The sequence below is a fragment of the Bison bison genome, unplaced genomic scaffold (genome assembly GCF_000754665.1).
Source record: "Bison bison bison isolate TAMUID 2011002044 unplaced genomic scaffold, Bison_UMD1.0 scf7180017864240, whole genome shotgun sequence".
Lineage (NCBI taxonomy): Eukaryota > Metazoa > Chordata > Mammalia > Artiodactyla > Bovidae > Bison > Bison bison.
The window spans coordinates 1363181-1390132 of NW_011494812.1; the positions used below are offsets into that span (position 1 = coordinate 1363181).

Genomic DNA, 26952 nt, shown 5'->3' on the forward strand with positions numbered 1-26952 from the left:
CATCTGTATGTCTTTTTTTGGAGAAATGTCTGATTAATCCTTTTTTGGTTGCTTCATTTGCAAATATTTTCTTCCATTCGGAAGTTTGTTTTTTTCATTTTGTTTATGGTTTCCTTTGCTATGCAAAAGCTTTTAAGTTTAATTTGGTCCCTTTTGTTTATTTTTGTTTTTATTTTCAATACTCTAGGAGGTGAATCAAAAAAGATCTTGCTGTGATTTATGTCAAAGAGTGTTCTGCCTACATGTTCCTCTAAGACTTTTATAGTGTCTGGTCTCACACTTAGGTCATTATTTCATTTTGGGTTTGTTTTTGTGCATGATGTTAGGGAATGTTCTAATTTCATTCTTTTATACGTAGCTGTCCAGTTTTTCCAACACCACTTATTGAAGAGGATGTCTTTTCAACATTGTATATTCTTGCCTCCTTTGTCATAGATTAGGTGACCAAAGGCTGATTTATAGTGTCATGCTAATTTTTGCTATACAGCAAAATGATTCAGTTATACATACACATAAGCTCTTTTTTCATATTCTTTTCCATTATGATTTATCATCAGATATTAATATAGTTCCCTATGCTGTACAGTAGGATCTTGAGCCTGTTTCTTTCTCCTTCTTCCAAATCTTCCCAAATCAGTACACAGTAATCCATTACTTCAGTAAGAGGCATCCTTGATTCCTTTTTTCCTTCATCATTCTTATCTAAATTATCAAAAACATGACCAATTTTTATCTTTAACATATAATCTCAAGCCTACATTCTTCTGTCTTTACTGCCCTTGCATGACTCCAAGACAGTACCATCCCCTTCACTGATGGTGCTCCTGCATCACTTCCTCACTCGTGTCCCAAGTCCTCCCTTCCGAACTCTTAACTATGGGTAACATCTCTGAGTGATCCCACTCCTATGTCTTTCCAGGATGCCTGGCTCATTCTACTCCATCCACTTTTAACTGAGCTCCTCCTCTTGCTGTTTCCTCTGCCTGAAGTATTTTCCTCCCTACTTCTCTCCTGCATCACCAACTGGGAGAGGCTTGTTACTCATTTTACCCAGAGTACCTTCACCCATCAGCCTCTGTCTGTCTCTCATTTATTCCCTTTGTGACATAGTAATTACAAATAGTAGCCACCTTATTTACTTTTCTTCTACTGCTTTCCTCTTTGTCAGTCTCTCCTACCTGAATACACACTTCACAAGTATCAGGACCTCCTATGTTTTGTTTATCTGTATGCTCCTAGTTGCTAGCCTAGTGACTGATATAAAATAGTTGCCAGACATAGCAAAGGGAGCAAGATAATGACAAATTCATCAAAAGTACACAATTAAATGACTTCAGTATAAATGAATTTATCGCCTCCTGTGTCAGCCATTGTGTCAGGGAGACAGAAATAAAAGACAAGTAAATATGCCACGGGGAACGCCACGACAGACGTATACACAGGAGGTGACAGGCAGACAAAGGGAGGGCACCTGATCTAGATGAGAGTGGGTGGGAAGGGAAGCCAAGAAAAGCTACCTAAAGGAGTCTGACATTTCAGAGGTTGTTTCAAGTCATCAAGAGAGGAAATGGAGGAAGGGCATTCCAAGTGGAGTAAAGATAAAGTGTGCCAATCTGAGAGGATTCTTCTCTATCTAATTCCTCCAGCAGAAGCACGTACACTGAGGGCTGAACTTCCACTCTTTTTTCCTTAACCCCAAACTAGCCAAATGTACTATGCTTCAAAATGTCCTCTCATCCCAACCCTCTGCTTCCAGGAAGGACTGTATTTATTATTTTCAGATACACCTACTTAAAAGGAAATATTCAGCCCGCCTATAAAATGCACAGATTTCAAGCAAAGGTAACAACTTGGAATTCATTGTTTGCAGGAAAGTTTGCTACACTGACCTAAACGAGAGACTCGCCTGAGATGACTCCTGCCTGTCACAATATCACTTAATCCACACTCAGAGAAGACAGAGAACAACCCAGAACTAGTTCTTGTTGCCCAGGGAGATTTTGGAACCATGTGTTAATGGTTTATGTGGGAAAAGAAGGAGAAGTTTCTGTGGTTGTGCTGTTGAAAGTTTTGTCGAGACTTTTATGTTTTTTTGTTGTTGTTTTTTTTTTTAAGAGGACTTCCCTGGTGGCGCAGTGGATAAAAATCTGTCTGCCACTCAAGGGACACAAGTTCAATCCCTAGTCCAGGAAGATTCCACATGCCATGGAGCAACTAAACTTAACAGCCACAACTACTGAAGCCCATGCACCTAGAGCCTGTGCTCTTCACCCAAAGAAGCCACCGCAATGAAAAGCCAGTGCACTGCAACAAAGAGTAGCCCCCACTTGTAGAAACTAGAGAAAGCCCGCATGAAGCAACGAAGACCTAGTGTAATCAAGAATAAATAAGTGTTTTAATAATAATAATAATAATAAATAAATAAATAAATTTTTTAAGCAGGTAAATAGTGAGTATTAGCCAGAATTTGAGTATAATCATTAGTTACTAAGATCTGTGGATTCACAGGAGTCATTTCTGAGTTATGTTTAATTAAGGAGAATTTAAACATGATGTTTTTTTCCACCCTTCTACCAGGATATCACTGATGGCTCAGATGGTATAGAATCTGCCTACAATGCAAGAGACCCAAGTTTAATTCCTGGGTCGGAAAGATCCCCTGGAGAAGAGAATGGCTACCCACTCCAGTATTCTTGCCTGGAGAATTCCATAGACAGAGGTACCTGATGGGCTATAGTCCATGGAGTCACAAAGAGTTGGACATGACTGAGCGGCTAACACTTTCTTCCCACCCTAAGGGTTTGAAATTATACTGCAAAACACGAAAGTTAAAATTAGAGGGATCTTTAGTAATAATCTTTTTTACCCCTTCATTTAAAATCAGGGAGACTAAGATCAGTAGAGTAAGACTATTCATGTAATCAACGTGTTTGTGGAGGTCAATTTTATGTATCCACTTGAGTGGGGCAGGGAGTGCTCAGATCTTTGGTCAAACATCATTTCTGGGTGTATCTGTGAAGGTATTTCTGGATAAGATTAACATTTGAATCTGTAGCCTGAGTAAAGCAAATTGCCCCTCCCCATGTGATGGGCTCCATCCAATCTGTTAACAACCTGAGTTGAATAAAAGGCTAAGAAACAATTCTTCTCTGTCTGACTGTCCTCAAGCTAGAACATCAGTCTTCTGCCTTGGAATGGAACTATATTATCTATTCTCTTTGGTCTGAATTTCTCAGCCTCCATAATCACATAAGTTCCTAATAATAAATCAATCAATAACTCTCTCTCTCCCTCCCTCTCTTTAAACACACACACACACACACACACACACACACACACACTCTCTCTCTCTCTCTCTCTCTCTCTCTCTCTCTCTCTCTCTCTATTGGTTCTGTTCCTCTTAGAATCTTCACTAACACAGCATCCAGTGTCACTCCAAGGGAATGGCACCCACCTCAATAGCCTCTTCTAACCACTGAGTCCCAGGTCAGACATCACATCAGCAGCAGCATTTGCCACCCAGGGCCTGTCGTTTTTCTGTGTGACTCTGTGTTCACATGGATGGCCTGTCCTGAATCTTGCCTTCTCTTTTTTAAAAAAATAATTGAAGTATAGTTGATTTATAACATTATATCAGTTTCAGGTGTGCAACATAATTATTCAGTATTTTTATAGATTATACTGAGAAGGCAATGACAACCCACTCCAGTACTCTTGCCTGGAGAATCCCAGGGATGGCAGGGCCTGGTGGGCTGCTGTCTATGGTGTCACACAGAGTTGGACACGACTGAGTGACTTGGCAGTAGCAGCAGCAGCAAACTTATGATAAAACACCAGCTATATTCCCCGTGATGTACAACATATCCTTAAAACGTACTTATTTTATACACAGTAGTTTGTACCCCATAATCCCCTACTCCTTTCTCCCTGGTAACCAGTGTTCTCTATAACCTTGAATCTGTTTCTGTTTTGTTATATCCCTGCCTTCTCTCTTGACTTGTCCATTTCCATTAACCTTCTTTTGCCTCTACTGCAACCAGATTCTTTTCCTCATGTAAAACAATACAATCAAATACTCCACACTCTGAGAATAACCTTGTAGCACTATAGATAGTTCACTGAATTGCTCTTAGGGTTTCACTTGCTTTTTGACCCATCTATTAGTTCTCCTCGGATATTGTTTCCATACACACTCAGATTAGCTCCTATAGACAGAGCTCCCCCACCCCCAGCCCCACCAGTACCCTAACCCTCCTCCTCTGTCCAGCTTCCCCCCATCCATGCCCCTCCCTCTTGACTGTAACTCCTGTCATTTCATCTGTCAGCTTTCTCCATGCGTGCACCCGGCTGCAAATTGCTGTTAGAGAAAATCACACAGCTATAAATTAATGACAACAAACTTTATCTGCATTCTTCACGCTGCTCCACAAACATATTGTGTTTCCTATTCAGTCGACTCTCCACATTTCAATAATAATCACTGCCAGATTTCTTCACTCCTCAGATACTTGACCCCTCTACTTCTGAGTTCACTCTCAGAACAGTACTCATACTCTACTCCATAGAATACAGGGATCCATCAGACAGAAACTCCTTCATCTTTCTAATTGTAGTGGGTTGAATAGTACCCCCTCCCCCACAAAAATATGTCCAGATCCTAACCCTCAAAATCTGTGAACTTATTTGGAAAAAGAATCATTGCAGATGTAATTAAGAGTCTCAAGATGAGATCATCCTGGGTTTGATGTGAGCCCTACATTCAACGACAGGTCTCTTGATAAGAGAAAGGCAGAAAGAGTTCTGAGATACAGAGAAGCCAACTAAGTGAAGATAGAGGCAGAGACCCCCAGACAAGGGACCCCTTCAGGGGGAGGGAGAGCAGATGCTGCTGCTGCTGCTAAGTCGATTCAGTCGTGTCCGATTCTGTGTGACCCCATAGATGGCAGCCCACCAGGCTCCCCCGTCCCTGGGATTCTCCAGGCAAGAACACTGGAGTGGGTTGCCATTTCCTTCTCCAATGCATGAAAGTGAAAAGTGAAAAGTGAAGTCACTCAGTTGTGTCCGACTTTTTGCGACCCCATGGACTGCAGCCCACCAGGCTCCTCCGTCCATGGGATTTTCCAGGCAAGAGTACTAGAGTGGGTTGCCATTGCCTTCTCTGACACCACCCAGAGTTGGGTAATTTATTATGGCATCCCTAAGAAATTAATAATGCCAACCAATCTGACACCTATCTCCATCCAGACCAGCCCCTCCCCCCCCAGACCTCTTACAAGAGCAAGGGTGGACACCTCCCATTTATGTCTCCAGGTAGGCTGTGGATCCCACAACAGGGCCTTGTGCTCAAGGGTACACGTCTCAAGTCACATACCCCGATATGAATCCCAGCCCCACCATGTACCGTGTGGCCTTGGTACCTATCTGTGCCTCAGTGTCCACATCTCGAAGATGAATCTCGAATTATAGAACTTCTCAGAGAGGCTGCATACGAGTCAAATGAGATAATGCTCCTAGAACAGTTTCTGTACACAAAAAAGGGGCACAGCAAATTATTTATGTATTTATTATCTCTGGCTGCCTTCTTAGGGACTAAAGTATCAAGTGAATACTTCCTCTCTTGGTTCCTTCAGCCTTTCTTTCTTTATGGGATAATGTCTGCGAGCACTGAAACATTCTCAACCCTTTTCTTTCCAAAGAACAAGCAACAACAGTATTTCTCCCTAACCATACCTCTCCTGCCAATTCCCACTGAGTCCCTAAACTCCAGTTTACAACAGATATTTTCATTTTCTGCACTCACTGCTCCCACTTCCTCGTCCCTTACTTGTGTGTGAACTCACTGAAATTGACTGTGTCCCTTCACTGGACCTGCACTGGACAAGGCCACGTACGTGTCACTAAATCCTAAAGAAAAACATCAGTTGTTATCAGCAATTTTGGCCACTGCTGCACATCTTTTTTTCTTTTTTTTTTAAGCTTCTTACCATTGGCTCTGGCACTGGCCCTCCTGGTTGTCTCCCAGCCTCTCTGGCTGGTCTTCTGTGCTGGCTTCCCCCTCTTTTTTTTTTTTTAATTTTTATTTTTTTAATGTAAATTTATTTATTTTAATTGGAGGTTAATTACTTTACAATATTGTATTGGTTTTGCCATACATCAACATGAATCCGCCACAGGTATACACATGTTCCCCATCTTGAACCCACCTCCCTCCTCCCTCCCCCGTACCATCCCTCTTGCCTTAAAAGATGTGTTCCTCAAGGTTTCTTAGTCATTCTTATTTTATGTTTGGTGAGGTATTGACCACTTCCAAAACATCAATTTACTCTCAACAGGCTGATCATCCTGACTTGTATCTCCAGCCCAGATTCCTCCCCAGTGCTCCAGGCTCATATATCTAATTATTCACTAGACATATCTACCAATACACCTTAGACACCTCAAATTCAACATGTCCAAGGGGGAATACTCACCTTCTCTGGCCTTGAGAATCTACATTTTGTCTAGTACTTGCTGTCTCACTAAGGGGCACCTCCTTTTGTTCAAGCCAGAAAGCTGGGAGCCATTCTGGACTCGTCTCTTCCTTTGACGCCTTACAACCAATTTCCACCAAGTCTCATCTGTGCAACATCTTAAATATCTCTCAGATTCACTCACTTGTCTCCTTCTCCACTGTCTTAATGTAAGCCAATGCCACATCACACATATCTCGAAACTTATGTCCCATCAGGGTTTTCCCTCCAGACCTTCTCCAAACTTCAGCTAGAATAATCTTTCCAAAATACAAATCTGAGTGTGGCCACCCCTGCTGCCATTCATACACAAACTGTTAAAATTTTTCATTGCTGGTATCTGTTCTTATAATAAAATCCAAACTTCATAGAAAGATTTATCAGCCCCTCCATAATCCGGCTCTCAGCATTTGGCTCCTATCCCATAGCCTTCCTGGAGTTTTTTTGCTCTCCCTTTCCTCCATGGCTTCATACCACTTCTTCAAGGGAGACTTCCATGACTCTCAGCCTTCCAGATATTCCATGACATTCTCTGAATTTCTTTTAGCAGAGGGCTCCCCAGAACATGTTGGGATGCTATAATCAATGTCCGCCTTCCACATTGTACAGCGAGCTGTCTAAGGATCAGACTCATGTCTGTCCTGCTCCCCAACATCCCCCCATTGCTTCCCCAAGTTCCTGGCACACAGTAAGCACTTAATGAGGACTGGCTGAGTAAATGAACAAATGCTGCTTTTCTTGTGAATAACTCAGTACTTTATACTGGCATTTCTCTAAATTCCCTGTGAATCGTGATTATTTGTATATGAAAAAAATGACCGTAATTAAGAGTTGACTGAATTAAAGGAGAAGAAGCAACTAAGAGTGATTTATCCATCGCTGGAAGGGTGGGGAGAAAAGGGACCCCTCTTGCATTGTTAGTGGAAATGCAAATTGATACAGCCACTGTGGAGTACAGTATGGAGACTCCTTTAAAAAGTAGGAATAATACTACCATATGACCCAGAAATCCCACTACTGGGCATACACTCTCAGTTCAGTTCAGTCACTCAGTCGTGTCCGACTCTTTTGACCCCATGAATTGCAGCACGCCAGGCCTCCTTGTCCATCACCAACTCCCGGAGTTCACTCAAACTCATGTCCATCGAGTCAGTGATGCCATCCAGCCATCTCATCCTCTGTCGTCCCCTTCTCCTCCTGCCCTCAATCCCTCCCAGCATCAGAGTCTTTTCCAATGAGTCAATGCTTCGCGTGAGGTGGCCAAAGTACTGGAGTTTCAGCTTTAGCATCAGTCCTTCCAAAAAACACCCAGGACTGATCTCTTTTAGGATGGACTGGTTGGATCTCCTTGCAGTCCAAGGGACTCTCAAGAGTCTTCTCCAACACCACAGTTCAAAAGCATCAATTCTTCAGTGCTCAGCTTTCTTCACAGTCCAACTCTCACATCCATACATACACTCTCAGTAAACCATAACTGAAAAAGACACATGTACCCCAATGTTCACTGAAGCACTAGTTCATTGCAGCTATTTACAATAGTGAGGACATGGAAGCAACCTAGATGTTCTTCAACAGAAGAATGGATAAAGAAGGTGTAGTACACATACACAATGGAATATCACTCAGCTATAAAAAGGAACACATTTGAGTCAGTGCTAATGAGGTGGATGAACCTAGGGCCTATTATACAGAGTGAAGTAAGTCAGAAAAAGAAAGAGAAATATAGTATACTAATGCATATATATGGAATCTAGAAGATGGCACAGATGAACCTGTTTGCAGGGCAGCAAAGGAGACTCAGACGTAAAGAACAGACTTTTGTTCACAGTGGCGGAGGGAGAGGATGGCATGACTTGAGAGAGTAGTACTGAAACATATACATTTCCAGAGATATGGATATGATATCCATAAATATGATATCTGTAAAACAGATAACCAATGGGAATTTGCTATATGATGCAAAGAACCCAAAGCCAGCTCTGTGACAACCTAGAGGGGTGGGATGGAGAGATAGGAGGTTTAAGAAGGAAGGGACATGTGCATGCCTGCGACTGATTCCTGTTGATCTATGACAGAAACCATCATAAGACTGTAAAATAATTATCCTCCATTTTAAAATGAAATAGAAATTTAAAAAAAAACTAATAAAAAAAGAGTGATTTATCCCAGAACTCTCCAATAGAGTAATTTAATTCAAAGGAAAAGAATTATTTGACAAAAACCTAGAAACTGGAAGCAGTTTAACAGTGTTACCTAAAGATCTTGGAGAAAAGTTTTGAATGATAATGTATTCAGATTAAGATAGACAATGAAAAGGATACTTTGTAGCAGGCTGGTTTCCTGAGGGGCCACTTTGGAAACTATGGAGAAATACATATTTTACTTTAAAAACCTAGAAGAGAAGAATTTGTGATAGGATACTATAGACAACATCTGAATTTGAAGGATTACTAAATAAGACATCTCTTAATCTGGATAAAATTGGACTCTATCTCCTATGCTTTATACACCTTTAACCAATAATCTGCTCCTCACTCATGCCGTTTCAGATAAGTCTGACATTTTATTTCTCTTCTTTTGTATATGGATCATGGATGAGATTTACAGACAACACATGCGCTGAAATGGGATAGATGTGATCTTTGACCAAAATCAAGTCAGAAAAGAACAAAGTTTAATGTCTGTGACTTGATACACAAATAAAAAAGTAAAAGAGTATCTAATAAATGAAGCCCACATGTCATAAGGGAAATGCTGTATGCAAGAACACTGACTTCAGAGAAAAAAAGAGTTTAGATTTTGCATCGGAAAACCCAGGCTGGTACTGTTAAGTAAGATTTCCAGCAGGTGGCGCCCTGAACCAATTAATGTGAAACACAAGCTCCAATGTGCTGTTAGATACACCTATGCTGTGTGTCTCTCAGTCTTTTCGACCCCATGGACCGTAGCCCGCCTGGCTCCTCTGTGTCCATGAGGATTCTCCAGGCAAGAATACTGGAGTGGGTTGCCATTTCCTTCTCCAGGTTAGACACACGTACATTTTAAGAATTAAAATCACTTACATACTCAGGAGATTGTGGAGTTCCATGCACTCTGTGGAACATGTAAATACATTGTACCTGAACACGTAAATACATTGTACCTGAACACATTCTTCCACGGGGGACTAGAGTAACAGCATATTATGAAGGCTCACATTAACAAGCCAGACATACAAATATACATATACATGTATGTGAACTTGGTTCTGTTTCTCAGAGCCAGTCTGTCTCCTCCAAATTGGTCCTTTAATACCATCTAGTAAATATTGCACCCTCCTGTGCTATATCATCATTCTCTCTCTCTCCACAATCACTAACCCAGATGTCTATGGTCTCTTTAAACACCAACATCCTCTTTTTCCCAATTACTCTCAGAAGATGGCATGATCACTTCCTTCAAAAGAAGGACAAGGAGGAGGGAGAGGAGGAGGAGGAGCCAGCTCCATCAGCAGGTGGAACTGTCTTATCTTCCAGATGCCAACAAGCAAATCTGCATCTGCACCCATCCTATCACCTTGCCCTCCTTTCTTCCTTCAGCAAGACAGAAGGCAGCTCTACAGGCACCAAAGCGACTCCCTTTTAGCATGCTCTACATCCTATGCCCCTCCTACTTTCTCAGAAACCCTAAGCATCATTTTCTTCTCTATTTCTTTCTCTTGACTATTCGGATTCTCCTTCTCAGTGATTTCCTCCCCAGGGGTTTTTCAAACAGCTCAAGTCTCTCCCACTGACAACACAGATAAAATGGGTGGACATATAGGTACAGGTTTGACCATGAGTTAATCGTTGCTGAAACCAAGTGATGGGTACATGAGGGTTCATAATACTACTCTGTTGAATTTATTTACATTTGAAAATTTCCAAAGTGAAAAGTTTTAAAAAGAAAAAACAAAAAACACATTCTTGTTTGGCTCTTCCTGCCTTCCAGCTCACCAGCCTTCCTTCATCCCTTCTCAGCCAGACGTCTAAGAGGGGCCTTTCTGTGTTCTCTCCTCATCCTCCCCTCCTTTCTCTCTGCACCCCAATCTGGTTTCTTGCCCTTTTACTCCATAGAAAGTGAAAAAAACCTACCACCGGCTTTCACATATCTTACTCTAACGGATAAGTTTAGTTCTGCTTATTCTTGGCTCTGCAGTGGCACGTGGTACTCAATCAAGTCCCTTCTTAAATGCTCCCTTCCTTTGAATTCAGAAATGATATTCTGGTTTCCCTGCCACTTCCCTTGCCATTGCTTCTCTCTTTTTCTACTGTGCCATTAAACAGTAGAGTTTTTCTTAGCTCATTCTTAGGTCCTTCTCACTCTACTCTTTCTCTTGTGTGATCTCATTCACACTTTTGGCTTCAAATTCCACCAACATGCAGATGACTCCCAAAATTAAATCATTGATTCAGACCGTGATCCAGCTCTTAGCTTCAAAGCACCTCAAAGTTAGAAGCTCAGAGCTGAGCTCACCTACCCCGAACCTGGCTTTCTTGCAGGGTTTTCCTATCTTGGTCAATAGTAGGCAAGCCAGAAATCTTGGGAGTCCCCTTTGACAGCTCCTTCCTCTTTGTACCATTGCCAATCTACTACCAAATCCTGCACATTTTTGCTCATAAACATCTCTAAAACCCATCTGCTGCTGCTGCTGCTAAGTTGCTTCAGTCGTGTCCAACTCTGTGTGACCCCAGAGATGGCAGCCCACCAGGCTCCCCCCTCCCTGGGATTCTCCAGGCAAGAACACTGGAGTGGGTTGCCATTTCCTTCTCCAATGCATGAAAGTGGAGAGTGAAAAGTGAAAGTGAAGTCGCTCAGTCGTGCCCGACTCTTTGCAACCCCATGGACTGCAGCCTACCAGGCTCCTCCGTCCATGCGATTTTCCAGGCAAGAGCACTGGAGTGGGGTGCCATTGCCTTCTCCCCATCTACTTTTCTCTAACTACACCACCACCATCATCGCCCAATCCAAGCTAACCTCACTTCTCCCAATGACTACTGAACTGCTATTCAGCTCCAGTGTCTGTCTTGGCACCTTTCCATCCTGTCCTCTGAACAGCAGCTGGAGCAATCATTCTAAAATGCAAAGCTAATCACGTTATTCTTTGGCTTAAAACCCTTCAGTGGTTTCGCCCTGTTTTTCGGATAAAAACAAAACCCCTACAGTCATGACAAAGCCCTGTGGGTCAGCTTCCTGTCTCTCTCCAATTTCATTTCATGCCTCTTTCTGCCTGCCTCTCTGAAGTCAAACCACACTTGCTTTTTAGCCATTTATTCTCTCTCCCACCATGAGACCTCTGTGCTCCCTGTTCCTCTGTCTGGAAAGCTCTTTCCTTCATTCTCTGCCTGGTTATTTCCTACTGATCTTCAGAGTCAAGTCAAGAGACATTTCCTGGAAGAAGCTTTCCTTGGCCCCTCCGAGGAGGTCAGCTCCCTCTATCATAAACCTCCTCCCCTCTATCATCTGCCTCTTCATTCATAGTTGCAATTCTACAATGTATTTGCATGATAATCTGTGCCTCTTTTTGTTCATCTTTGTACCCCGTCAGCATCTAGCTCAATGCTTAGCACACAGTAGGTGCTAAGTAAGTATTTGTTGAATGAGTAACTGAAAGAATGTCCATTCTCGGTCAGGTTTCTGTATACTTAAGCTGTCTCCAGGCTACCTCCCCCAGCATCTCTGAGTGAATACTCAGGGGTCACAAGCTCATTTTTAATATTAAGATATTTCTGTGCTTTTATAACTAGTATATACCAGATCCTCATATGTGGGACATGCCAGGCACTATTTTTACTATAAAGTTTGCAGCCAGATAATTATTTGTGTACCTAAAAATGCAGGTATAATGAAGTAAAACCCCAAAACTGTACTAAAATATAGAATAAAGCATAAGACTTCAAAGAAATATTGTACTTGTCAAAAACCACTTTAGTCTCTGCTTCCTGACATCTGGGGGTAAAAAAATCACTCTCCTCCACTGTTAGGGGCAGAGTTAAGTAAAAAAAAATGTTAAAGTACTGTTGGAAGTTTGTGCATAATTAGAAAAGAAAATAAGCTGCATATTCCTTCAAAATACGTATAATTGGTTCTAAATTGTCTGCTATTTTGGATGGCACCATGCTGCTGCTGCTGCTGTTAAGTCGCTTCAGTCATATCCAACTCTGTGCGACCCCATAGACGGCAGCCCACCAGGCTCCCCCGTCCCTGGGATTTCCTAAGCAAAAGTACTGGAGTGGGGTGCCATTGCCTTCTCCATGGCCCTCCTCAAAAGTGGACTACAGATGTAGCAAAAGGAAGATTATTAGGGGCTGTTAGTGATTCATAGATGATGCTCCTCCAAAACTCAGGACTGGGCTGGGTCCATGGCAGGCAACTCCCAGGAAGTGCCCTGGCCAGGAACACAGCAGCCAACCTCTGGGCTCCTACCTCCTCCCAGCTCCCCAGGAATCTGTCTGTTCTCTGGACACCCTGGTGCTCATACCTGGCTTTAAAGCCCAGCATTTCTCCTAGTTAAAAAGACTTCACGTGACCCTCTCCATGGGGCCTGTGAAACCTTGTTCCCAGAACTGGACTAATGATTCCTGCAGGCTTCTATGCTCAGAGCCCCAGAGAGAAGTCCAGAGCTTCCTAGTGAGCACGGGAGACAGTCTCTTGGTGATGACTACTGTACGATGCATCATGCATTTCTTACTCCCTCTAGCACTCCACTGTGCCCAAGCATTTTCAGGGTATGGAGACATGTGGTCCATGGCTAAGTCCCCCAGAGCCTCACACACGATCTCCAAGAAACTAGCTTGAAACACTCAATCTGAAGAAGGCTGGTTGGACAAACCATCTGTAAACAAAGGAAGCTAGTGTTTGTTTCTGCACTTATTATGGATCTACCTATCCAGACCCTTTTCCATTTTACCTTATTTAATTCTAGATATTAGTTGGATCTTCTAGAAGAGGAAACCAAGGCTCAAGAAACCTAGTGCATGCTCAAAGATACACAAATAGACAGCAAGACCGCTGATGCAGACCCAGGCCCGTGTCGTCCCCTAACAGTTGTTTCCTCCGCTATGCTTGTGTCTTCAGCTTCTCGTATCATAAGACTCTGTGTCTCGCCCACTGTCCATTCTCTCAGTAGAACCATCACAGGACAACATTACATTACAGAAGCAAAAAGATACATCTTCCAAGGAGGACACAAAGAAGTTTAAAGATGTTCTGTTCCATTACAATTTATAGGAACTGAAAAAAGACATAAACACTGAAATCATGTTTAGGAGAGTAGGTTCCACTTCCTATGGCTTTTAAATGCAAACAAAAATGAACAGCTTTGCTAGTAAGTGGAATCATTGTAAGGACAATAAACTAACTAGTTCCTAGACAAACTATAAATGATCCATGCCAGGCTAGCTTTCCAGAAATGACAGATCACTTGTAGGTGGACATTGTTATAAAACCCTCCATTTCTAGTGGTGTCACTTGGGAACCACACCCAGCTGCTTCTAAAAGGTGTTGTGTCCAGCAGACCAGAAAATGTTCCCTTCTCCCCAACACAGGCTATTCTTTACCAACAGTCAAAATTAACCCTTCAACACATAAATCAGATTCCACCACTCCTCTGCTCAAACCCACCAATGACTTTTCATTAGCATGAAGGAAAGCTTGATCTACAAGACTTACCACTTGGTCTGCAATAGCTAAGAGTCGGACACGACTGAGCGACTTCACTTTCACTTTTCACTTTCATGAAGCATTAGAGAAGGAAATGGCAGCCCACTCCAGTGTTCTTGCCTGGAAAATCCCAGGGACGGGGGAGCCTGATGGGCTGCTGTCTATGGGGTTGCACAGAGTCGGACACAACTGAAGCGACTTAGCAGCAGCAGCAGCAGCAGCAGCAGTGATTTGAAAATTTGGTGGAGTATTTTTTTTTTTTTTTTGCTTTGTTTCTGTAATGATTGGGTACCACTGAGTCTGGGTGAACTCCGGGAGTTGGTGATGGACAGGGAGGCCTGGTGTGCTGCGATTCATGGGGTCGAAAAGAGTCGGATACGACTGAGCAACTGAACTGAACTGAACTAGCTACAGAGAGGAAGGGAACCTGGGATTCGTGTGTCCTGCAATATGTAGATGCATCTCACACAAAGAAGACCTGCCCCATATGGTGCACTTCTTTTGAATGACCTACGGAAAGGCTAGTTGCTGGTGTCTGGACCTAAAGTCTATCTCATTTTTCCATATAAATACAGCTTTCTGCATGGTTTCAAATTTCCTAAAATATTCAGGAATGCAAAATGGTTCCTGCTTTGCAAGAATATTTAATTTATTTTGATCATAAATTTATCAGCAAGTGTGTACCAGTTTGGGAAATCACAACACTGCTGGTGGTTGATATTCTTTGTGATATTTATAATAGACCTGCACTTTTTTTTGCATATCTGCATCTATAGTTATTGCATTGGAGGTGATTCTTCATATAGATATAAGACTGCTAGTGTGGCATTTAGGTATTAAAATACATAGTGTTTATTACATTTCCTTACATTTCAAAAAAAGGAATTTTATTGATTTGTTTTAATTATAAGTTGTATTACCTATAAATTCACTGCAGGATAGTAAAGGAAAAGTGAGGAGATGCCAGACTTAACACACCAGGCAGAGCTGGCTGTGATGGGGTGAGTACATCATCCTGTATGACATGCCCCGTATTTTTTTTTTTTAACCACACTACCGTGGCATGTAGGATCTTAGTTCCCCAATCAGGGATTGAACCCATGCCCCTTTATTAGAAGCATGGAATCTTAGCCACTGCACTGCTAGGGAAGTTCCAACATGTCCCATATTAATCTCTGAGCTTGACTCTCTTCATCACTGTCTCCACTCCAGCCACACTAACCTTTGTGCTTTCCCTCAGTCTTCAAGCTCATGCCCACCTCAGGCTCTCTGCTCTTGCTTTGTTTCTCTGTTTGGAATGCCCATCATCTGCATTTCATCAAGCTCTCTTGCTTCATTTACTCTCCACTCACATGCCACCTCCTGGGAAAGTCTTCCGTGACCACCAGGCTTCACATCACTCTTTTATCATCGATTCCTCCAGCAGGTATCTCTACCTACAATTCTACCATAATATTATTTACCTACTTATTCTTTGTCTCTGTCACAGAAATATGCACTCCATGAGGGAAGTGGGAGATGCTATTTTGGATCCCTGTGCCTGGAAAGTGGCATAAAGTGGGTGCTTGATAAATATTTGTAAAGTGGATGAATTCATGCAAGAAGACATTGCCTGTGTTCCTGATCCCTAGGAGCTATGGCTCTTTCTCTTTTTTATCTACATAATTTATAGCCAATCTAAGTCAGCATTAATTCTTTCAAACATATCCATCAAATGCTGACCATATTTCAAGTGGTGAGAATACAATAATAAATAAGATATATCCTGTCTGCACACTTTGTAATTAATGGCCATTTTCAGCACCTGCGAAGCATTTGAGTCCTACAGTGAAGTGACTTTATTTTAAAAAAAAATCTACCCATTTCTATTTTATATTCTGAGTACCTTTAAAATGTAATAATTATGATATTCATAAATTTAAAAAATTCTCTCTCTTGTGTTAAGAAAAATGTTGCTAGCACATATATAGGAATTTTTTACCAATTTGGAAAATCTTACCACTGGTCCTGGTGATGTTCTTCTACAAGTTCCCAAAACATCACCCCTCAGAGGCTGAGGGAGCTAAAAGCTGGGTGATGCCTAAATAAGTGGAAGCTTTTAGTTCCCTTCAGTGGTGTAGCCAGTGGGGACCTCTACCTACCTGGCTGAGATGAAGTCACCTACGTAAGGCACACAGGGGCCATGTGCCCTCTGAAGGACTCCACCAGCTAGAAAGCCCATTCCGTCCTCTCTGTTAGGGCAGCACAGGTCAGTACCAGCCCCAGCTGGTGGCATACAGCCACCCTGGAGGTCCCAGGCAACAGCTGATCATTCAGAGCCTTTCATTCCCCTACTCTCTGGCCAGGCACCTTTTCTGCATGCTGAGGAGTGAGACAAAAGCAACCCCCAAACTAACAAAACCTATACACTTGCACGCAGCTCTACAGAGCTATATAGAGCTGTACAATGGACTTTCTCATTCATTTTCACATTTGGAAGATGGACAGTACAATTTTGTTTTAATAAATAAGCAAGTTAAAGATCAGAGAGGCTTGGAAACTTGGCAAAGCTGCAACTTAAACCAGGATCTCCTGATTCCAAGTTAGAAAATGGAAACCATTGTCTAGCTACAATCAGGTTCGGGGGATTATCTGTGGAGTTAAATTCTCACTGATATAGAACTTGACCTGAGGAGCTGGCTACATTGCACCCTGATCAAGCACTTGAACGAATCTCAGTTCACTGCCTACTTGGGCACACATCCCATCCCAGCTCCCATGATTTCATAAAGACTACATTTCATAAAGAATACATTCATAGAGAGCTTCCAGAATTGAGAAAAGCTTAGAGTGAGCCATGATGAATGTATACCCTTGTCCCGAACTTTCACAGTGCTAGAAACTGTTGGCATTCAGCAGCACCATTATAATAGATGATGCAGGGGAGTGAGGGGTGGACTAGAAAGATGTAGGTAGTATTCTGGCTGAAAACTCTGAAATGCCTCTTCTGTAAACTCCTTCCCTACAATCCCCCATGCCCCTATCCACACACACAGACCAATTTTTCCTTTCAGGCCTGACCTTAAAGCAAAAAGATCTAGGATAAACTGAGCTAAAAATAAAAGGCTCCAGAAGGGCTGTCCAGGGATTTCAGGTCCAAAGGCCATATCCATCGGGCTGTCAGGAAAGAGTTAATATCAGAACTGGTGTTCCATCAAAGTAACTCAGGAAGGTAAAACTGTATTGGTTCTTATTGCAAGATTCCTAAGTCCCTTTAAAAGTACCAGACTAACTTCAAAAGAATTTCAGGAGTTTCAGCTTGCTGCAAACGCACACAAGTCCCCAAGCTAAAAAACAAATTGATGGATTCATTTTGATATTTGGCAAAACTAATACAATTATGTAAAGTTTAAAAATAAAATAAAATTAAAAAAAAATATATATATATATATGTATCGGTCTCCTTCCAGAGTCCTCCTGTCTGCCGTATCAATTCCCCACTTCTTAGCATGGATTGGATTCTCCTATCTCACCCCATCCCAGCTTCTTCAGAGCACAAGTGACAGCTGGCCGTGTCCTCTGGTCACCTGTCCAGAGCCCTGGGTTGGAGAGATGCTGACTCCCCAGCAGTCAGGAGGAGAGGTGAGTCTCCTCAGGTTTCCCGAGTTCACCTGAGGTGGAGGTCAGTTCCCGGCTCAGGCGGTTCCCTCTAGCTAATAGACTAGAGGCTGCAATATGAAATGGAGAGAGCCAGACCAGCCCAAAATAGAAAACCAATTTGACCAAGCTCCCAATCTTCCTGACTGTGGCCCATTAGATGAAGTAGGGAAAGAGAGCTGAAGTGGATGCAGGATGAGAGAGCTGGTGAGAAAACTGCTTGCTGGAAACCAAGAATTATGAAAAGAACATTCTGATACAAACCTCAAAGCCTGTCCGGCAAGCAGGAAAGGCTGCGAACTTTGCAGTCAAGACCACTGAAGTGTAAGACCTTGAATTTCTGGGGACAAGTTCGTCTCCTGCTGATAATTAGCGTGCTGCTGTGTAGTTTATTCCACTGAGACGAAGAACAATGATTACATCTCACCTTGTAGAGGAGAAAGTGAGTGATGAGCCTTAGCACACACACACAAAAGCCTATCCTTTGGAATACAAAAGGATAGCCGACAAAGACAGCACAGGTCCTCACCCTCTACAGGACCCAATCCACCTCCTGACCCATCTTGGTCAAGGTGAGTGTTACCTTCGAGGACAACTGGACTTTTCCTTATCAGCATATGGGATGATCTGCTTTTTCATGTGCTCAGAGGTAAAGGAATGGAGCCATAGTGGTTTCAAAACCTATGGCCAGGCATCCCAGTCACTCTTTGCCAGTGATTTTTCTGCGAAGCAAAGGATTCAAAGGCTGTGTCAGGCTGAGCGGAGAGATGTAGCAGGCATCTGAGCCTTCGCTAGACAATAGAAAATTAATAAGGGAGGAACAGGGAAAGAACAAAGAGCGAGGAGACAGAAAAAGAGGGGAGGTCCAGGATTCCCAAGGAAAGGGGTTTTCTTTCTCTTCCCAGAGCCCCCAGGGAGGAATAAATATAACTATCAACCTAGCATGACAGCATATAAAATAAAAGAGGTACCTGCCAGGTGACCATCTCTGCCGGGACTCGAACCCGGAACCTCTGGATTAGAAGTCCAGCGCGCTCGTCCATTGCGCCACAGAGACCTCACCACACACACAGCATCAGCACCAGAACTGAAAAAGCACATACCTTCTGCATCACCGAGCCATCTCAGCATCCTGCTCTCTGAGCGGTGGGGGGACAGGGACAGCTGGAAAATCTGGAGTGGAGATCCACCAGCAGGCTCCATCAAAGCTTTTCTCAGTACCCTGGGTCCTGGGGTCCGCAGAGGATTGGAGGAATGTGAAAGTGGTCATTTCCCCAGTCCCAGAATCTCTGATGGAGTAGGACAGAGCGTGAGTCTTTGCTCTTCGGTTCCTCTCCATCCCTAAGGGAGGCAGGGAGACCGTCTTTCTATTCTCATGCTAATTAAGCAGAGTGCACCCAGTCCAGGAGAGAAACCCAAGCCTTCTCTACCTCCACCCCTCTCCCTCACTGTGGTTTCATCCCAGTCCAGCTATTCTCAGACAGGGGCTGGGCAAAGCTGGGAGATTTAGGAAAACCCTCGATCCCTGAGACAAAGAAGCTTGCCTCCGTAAAGAAACAGTGTGAACGGCAGCAAAGACTGGCAGGGAAACTGGGCTCCAGAAGACGGTACAGTCCTCAGCTTTGAGAGCTGTATCTATGGAGCCTGGGAAGAGGGAACGGGAGTCTGATATGATACTCCTTCAGCATCCTCTAGAACTAAGGATGGGAGTGGAGATGGAGCAGCGGTCTGTGCGTTTGAGAGAGAGACAGAACAGACAGAGAGGGAAGGTGGGAAGAAGGGCACATGGGGGGAGGGTGAGTGTGGCAGCTCTGTAATGAAACACAGATGGTCTTCAAGCAACCCTCCACCAATACCTGCCTCCCTTCCCCCACCTTCCCCAGCTCCAAGTCTGCTTTTCTTTCCTCCAGGTCTGTCTTACTTAAAGAATGAGTATTTCTCAGCTGCTTGGGCTTGCTAGGTGACCCTAGACAATCAAACTGACCATCACTCCATAACCTTACATAAAGACTTCCATACCTACCTCAGATCAAATAAAACAGTTCCTATTTTTAAAAGCCTCCTAGAGAAAACAATGCCACAATCACTGTTTCCACTATGCCAGTCCTTCTGAAAGTCTAATCTAAGTCCTTCTAATCTCACCTTCAGCTCATTTTATCCTATTTGATTACCAGACACATCAGGGGACAACTGGCCTCTGTGTTTCCAATGACAGTACATTGATTGAAAGACTCTGATTCAGTGTTCATGACCCCACTCCCACTCAAAAGGTTACAACTAGAGTAAAGTGCTGGCTCAGAATCCCCTTCTCCCCAACCTCAGTGTGTGCTTCTAGGGCTACAGCTCTGGTCACTGCCCCCTGCCTCCAATTATAGCTCAAGATACAGGCGATGGCCAAGTGAAGAACAGCATGACAATATGAAGGGCTTCAATCAGAAGATCTTAAAGGGCCCTTCTAAGACTGTATCCTAGAGTAATAGCTCATACTTCCCTACCCGTTCCTCTAGCCCCAGTGATGGGATCAGGGAGCAAGGTGATTCAGTCAGGCTAGGATGCAAAGGGAAGAGTCTAACACCTGGCAAAAAGCAGCCACTCCAATCAAGCTTGCCTTTTGTCTTGTGCCTAAAGAGGAGCTCAGAAAAGTAAAACAGCTTATGCATATTACAAACCTAAAGCAAGGAGGCACAGGCTGCACCAGTCTTAATACGTTCACCCTAGACAGCTCCAAGAATCTGACACATAGAACTTGGTGCTGGCCAGAGACTGTACTACTTTGAGTGGCCAGGAACAAGGTGCTAGTCAGGGAACTCATGAGGAGGCCCACGTGCTTGTAACGCGAACCTCGATGCTCAGGCCAGCCATGAGCCCCACAGGCACGAGGAAAAGGAAAGCCTAGGTTATCGGGATACTTCCCACCAGACTCAGTCAGTGTTCTCTGAGACACGACACATCCTCTGCTCTTCATAGAGATTGAGCCCCATACCCAAGAAATCTACCAGTCCCGAGATCTGCCCAAATCTTCACTACCTTAAGAGATCATGTGTTCCCCACAACCTGAGTGAACAGCCCCAGTTCTCCAACTTCCTCCAGACCTTCAGTCACCATTTGAAATGTTTGCATTTGGGGCTAGGGCATACATGGATGAGAGATAATAATGACATGGTCCCATCCTCAAGGATCCCATAGGTAGATTCTAATCTAGGAACTACTCTGAAAGACGGACAGGAAAAGATGGAATTGGTCTTGCTGTTTGTTGCTGTTCAGTTGCTAAATCCTGTCTGACTCTTTTGTGACTCCATGGACTGTAGCCCACCAGGCTCCTCTGTCCGTGGAATTTCCCAGGCGACAATACTGGAATGGGTTGCCATTTCCTTCAAACCTGTGTATCTTGCTTGGCAGGCAGATTTTTTACCAGTGAGCCACCTGGAAGGATGGAATTAGTCTTATTGCCCAGCAAATAAGGTGCTGATTTTCCAGGTTCACACCAACCAAACAGCCAGCTTCAGTAGCAAGTTATGTAGTTTGCTAGCTTCAAAACTCTGAGAATGTGACTTAACTTCTCAATCTTCCATTTCCTCATTGTAAACTGGGGGCAATAAAAAACGCTATTGAGAAAGATGAGCTGAGACTTCAAGATGTTGTCGCCCTCCTTCCTCTGTCCCATGAGTTATACTTCTTGACTATCTTGCCTGAGTTACCTCCTTCCTCATGAACACCCTTCCTTTATCCCTCCATTACTCCCCACCTCAACCTCTCCATTCTAGCAAAGAAACACCCCTCCCCAACAAGAGTCTCTCCAGGACTCTTTACACTTATATTCTATATCAACAAAAATATGCTGGACTTTGTCCAAGGACTTTTATCAAATAAGAGACATTTCTCTGACGTCTATTATTTCACTTTAAATCCATCAATCAGATAAAGCTTCTTGATAAGTGTGATTAATGTCTCTCAATTAGGTTTTTAATTTGAAAATAAGGAGGGAAACAATCAAAGAAAGTGGTAGTTTTTAAAGGGGAAGGAAAGATAAGGTTAAGCCATCAAAATGATTAAAGACAGTACATCTTTTTCTTCTCTAAGCTTGGTATGTCATTTGTGTTTATGTAAACCCTTAAGAAGATGAGTACATTCTCCTTCCAAAAAAAAATTTTGTACTGATTGAATTCTCCAAAGATCTATGACTCAAGCATTACTCATACCTCTAATTGAATGCCACCCTCTGACCCCACAGACACACTGGTGATGCTCATACCTTATTTCATTCATAAAGTGTTGCTGGGATACATGTGATAAATGCCAGAAACTTCTCCCGCTGGCCCAGAAACAAATACAATTAAATCCCACATTCTATCTTGGCCCTGCTTACAGCTTCTATGTTCTAAATGCTAAAGGATATTAGATGGAGGAGGACAGTGTAACCGTTTGGAGAGTACAGCCTTTACACACTATACTTTCATCTAGTCCCTGCTGCTGCTGCTGCTGCTAAGTCGCTTCAGTCGTGTCTGACTCTGTGTGACCCCATAGACGGCAGCCCACCAGGCTCCCCCGTCCCTGGGATTCTCCACTGTCCCAAATCTTATCCATTCATATGAACATGGGCACATTCTCCCAAAGTGGTTTCCATGTACCATTTTCCAATGTCCCCAACAACTATCTTATTTTCTCACCCCAAGAGTCAGCCCATCTCATTCCTCTTGTCAGCACCTCCCAGGGAGGTTGAGAAAGGTTTGCAAGGTCAGGACTGTGGGGCTAGACCCTACTCTGCAGAAGTTACAGGTGCTCAGTTCGTAATTCCCTACTCTTTACACAAGGCAATGGGGACATACCCATAAAGCAAAGGGCCTTTAGTTCTTCTCCAGACACTGCATCTTTTTTGGGCCTTGCTCCCTGTCATTTGTCTATTTCTCTCATGCATTTTTCTAACCCATGATAATAAAGTTTGTATGTTCCTAAAGCCTTCTATTTCCTTCCTTCTTCAGTCAAGACTTCCCTGGTGGCTCAGATGGTAAAGGATCTGTCTGTAATGCAGGAGACCTGGGTTCAATCCCTGGGTTGGGAAGATCATGACTGAGGAACTTCTATTTTTTTACTTTCAGTCAAGGAGCTTGACTGTAGATTGCTTTTTCCCTCCTCATCTTTTCCCTGTCCTTTTAAGTAGAAAGAAGTGAGATAATCCAGGTAATAACTGAGCTTGTAATCAAGCCAAAGGAGCACAAATAGAGAGCCAATTTTGCTTTAATCACAACATCCGACTTTCAGACACCATTCTGGGTCTAACTCAGTCCCATTTGGGATATCCAGCCCTTTCAAGCTTCCTGGAAAGTAGACCTAGAACCAATCTATTTCAAAAATGGGCTAGACTTCCAAGGGTACTCAAGGTCACAGTGGAGATACTGAGGTCAATCTCTTGTGGGGGGTCGGGGGAGGTGGTCTGAGGAATGCTGAAGAATCTGGAGATAGAATCTCCCCTTCCTGGTTGCTTCTACCTCCCATCATTTTCAGCTGACTAGAAAATTCCAGAGAGTATATCTCCAAGGATATGAAATGCTCTGTTTGGTCAAAAAGTATGAGGAAGCTAGCTGTTGCTGCTGCTGCTGCTAAGTCGCTTCAGTCGTATCCGACTCTGTGCGACCCCATAGACGGCAGCCCACCAGGCTCCCCCATCCCTGGGATTCTCCAGGCAAGAACACTGGAGTGGGTTGCCATTTCCTTCTCCAATGCATGACAAAGTGAAAAGTGAAAGTGAAGTCGTGTCCGACTCCTATCGACCCCATGAACTGCAGCCACGAACTGCAGCCTTCCAGTCTCCTCTGGCTATGGGATTTTCCAGGCAAGAGTACTGGAGTGGGTTGCAATTGCCTTCTCCGAGCAGTGTCTAACAAAACAAGAGGAAGTGGGCTGACACATCCCACCAGATCTTTCTGGGAATTTGCTGGAAAATGTTCTCAGCTTTACCCAGGTTTTCCTCCTAAATGTGTAATTTCTGGTATTTCCTCTCTAGTTCAACACTCTTCTCTTTAAAATCCAGGCTCTCTCGTGATTTCCCTGGCAGTCCTGGAGTTAAGACTCCGCACTTCCAGTGCAGGGGGTGCAGGCTAGATCCCTCAGGGAACTAAGATCCCACATGCCTCCATTACTAACTCTAAGTCGTCCCCTTCTCATGCGTTCAGTACTAACTTCCCTGTCATGTCTTCCCACTGTTTCTTCTCCTCACCATCTCCACCAGTTTCTCCTTCTTCCTCAGGGCACATCCACCTTAGTCATTTCCTGATTTAAACGCCCTTTCCCCTCTGTGCACACCGCTCCTCACTCAGGTTCATTTCACTACTTCCCACATTCTGCAGCTGCCATTCCCTAATCCTTTCCCACCCAGTCACCATCCTCTGCAAGGCACAATTTCTTGGCCCTTTCCCTATCTGTTCTCATCTCCCCTTGGATCCATCTACTCTAAGACTGTTGCCCAAGCTCACTGTTCCTGGTCTCTCCCATATTCAGCCCATTGCTCCTCTCTGTCTTCGCCCTCCATAACCACTATCCCAAAGGTTTTTTGAGTTTCCCAGCCTCTCACGCTCCTTGACTCTCACTGTCTCAGTAGACTGTCACTTGGCTCCAGAGTCTTGATTTTGTCTTTCCTTCATCCCCAGGCTCTCTTTTTCCTTCCTCCAGATTTCATGTCCCAGATCTCTTTCTTTTCCACCCATCTTCCTAGCCCAGACTTTTTCTCCTTCTTAAATCTTCAGTTTATAGTTCTTGTTCTGAATCTCTCTACCCAGTCCACACAGATCAAGATTCCTGAGGGTTGTCCAGAATGACCTGCTGGTCCTTCCCTTCCTTTCCATTTTCGCCTCTAGACATCCTGGAATCTTCCTGTCTCCACGACACACCTGTGTCTCTTCTAGTTCTTAGATCGCGGCTCTGTGCACCACTGGCTTTAAAACCAGGAGGGCCCAAATAGGGCCCTGCTAATCCCCATGGCATTTAGTTACCAGAGGACAGGCTGGCAACTAGGCTTCTTAATCTTCATAGTGACAAGGGGCCCTTGATTCTTAAAAGGTCAAATGCTCTAGGCTAGAGGTCAAAGAATTAGAAGATGCATCCTTAAAACGCCAATTACTCTGTAGTCATTGGCCAAGGGATTCAAGAACATTGGTTTTGCCTAATATTAGGAGTAAACTGGGCTTTCTTTTTCTTTTGCCTACCTCAGCTCCACTTCCCATTCAGCCAGGAAGAAACCTTGAGGTGAACACAGCAAAGTAGACTCATAATGGCCAGACAAGAACGGTACTCATCTTTTACAATACATCAGTTTAATTAAACCAAAAAGTACATCCATGAAAGTTTCAATTCCAGGAACTAAATTTGTCCTTATTAAGGACCTTCTGCTTGACAAGCGATTGTTGTTGTAGTTGTTGTTGTTCAGTCACTAAGTGGAAGTGGAGTCGCTCAGTTGCGTCCGACTCTTTGCAACCCTGTGGACTGTAGCCCACCAGGCTCCTCCATCCATGGGATTCTCCAAGCAAGAATACTGGAGTGGGTTGCCATTTCCTTCTCCAGGGGATCTTCCTGACCCAGGGATCGAACCCAGGTCTCCCACATTGCAGGCAGATGCTGTAACCTCTGAGCCACCAGGGAAACCCTGTTTAGTCACTAAGTTGTGTCCAACTCTTTGTGACCCCATGAACTGTAGCATACTAGGCTTCCCTGTCCTTCACTATCTCTTGGAGTTTGCTCAAGTTCATGTTCATTGAGTCAGTGATGCCCGTGACAAGCCATAGCAACATCTATACTATACAGCCTATCCTTACATGACAGTCCATTACTACCTGCAGAAGACTCGGACTTCTAAAGCTCAGGCTTTAGAAGTAGTCCCCACACTGGAAACAGGGTCATGGGAAAGCATTTTACCTTGAGTAAACCAGTTGGTCTCCTCCAGTTTCAGTTTCTCCTCCTTTAAAAAGCGGCAGCTGAATTTCCAAGGTCCTTCCTCGTGCTAACTATCTATGATTCTAAGAGTCATTATTAACAATAGACATAATGATGATAAAAGGATTTTGAACTTCTTATCTCATTTTAGCATCAGAACAGCCCTACATTATGGAAAAAGTGATTATCCTTATGCTCCTTTTACAAAAGAAAAACCTTGATGAAAGACACCAAGTGACATACCCAAAGTCACTTAGCTCAGAAGTGGTGGGGCTGGGGAGCTGTGTTCCGACCTCTGCCACCACTCCACAGGAGGCATCCACTGAGAGGCACAGGGTGCCCGTATGATTTGTCCCAGGAAGTGAGATTCTGAGAATTTTTCTCACATTTGTGTTCAGAGGGGGACAGCCTAAGGAAGGACAGGAGGGCCTGGAAATGGCCCCAGGGTAGAGGAGGAGATAGAGGTAGAGGAAGAAGCTATGGCGTTTAGAAGACAGACAGCAGCATTGGGTAAGGCAGCTCTATGTAGGCCCTCCTTTAGTGACTCACTCCCCTTTCAGTTACCTTAAGAAAAACACAGGAAACGTTTATCTGCCGTCCAGATAAATAAAATAACTTGCTTGAGATCAGTCAGTTCGTCATTCACAAAGCTGACACTTAGTTTCAGGTTTCTGACTCCTGCTTTGGTGCCTTTTTTTAAAAAATCAATCATCAAGACATCTTTTAATGAAATACATCAACTAACAGGTAGGTGAAAGCACATTTTAACAGAGTCAATCCTTAGATAAAACATAGCACTCATTCATCTCATATAAATGCAAAATTTTAAAAACACTTTTTTTTCCCAGGACTTCTCTGGTGGTCCAGTGGCTATGACTTTGTGCCACAATGCAAGAGGAGCACAGGTTCAATCCCTGGTTGAGGAATTACATCCCACATGCCAAAACTAACACCTGGCACAGCCAAATAAAAAAATTTAAAAAAAATTTTTTTTTCCTTGTAATGAGAACTCTTAGGATGTACTCTTAACTTTCATACATAACAAAGAGCAGTGTTAAATTTCAGTGCCATTTTTATTCCTTTATGGTATCACTGCGGAGAAGACGATGGCACCCCACTCCAGTGCTCTTGCCTGGAAAATCCCATGGATGGAGGAGCCTGGTAGGCTGCAGTCCATGGGGTCGCTAAGAGTCGGACATGACTG

At 43.5% G+C, this 26952-nt stretch overlaps 1 long non-coding RNA gene and 1 other non-coding gene across 2 annotated transcripts in view; both read right to left on the reverse strand.

Moving 5' to 3' along the window:
- Positions 1-26952, reverse strand: part of LOC104993538 — a 75742-nt gene that overhangs the window by 10042 nt on the left and 38748 nt on the right. The gene's annotated exons all lie outside the window — the stretch shown is intronic.
- On the reverse strand, positions 18809-18882 carry TRNAR-UCU. The gene has a single exon. It is a non-coding gene; the product is annotated as a tRNA-Arg (tRNA).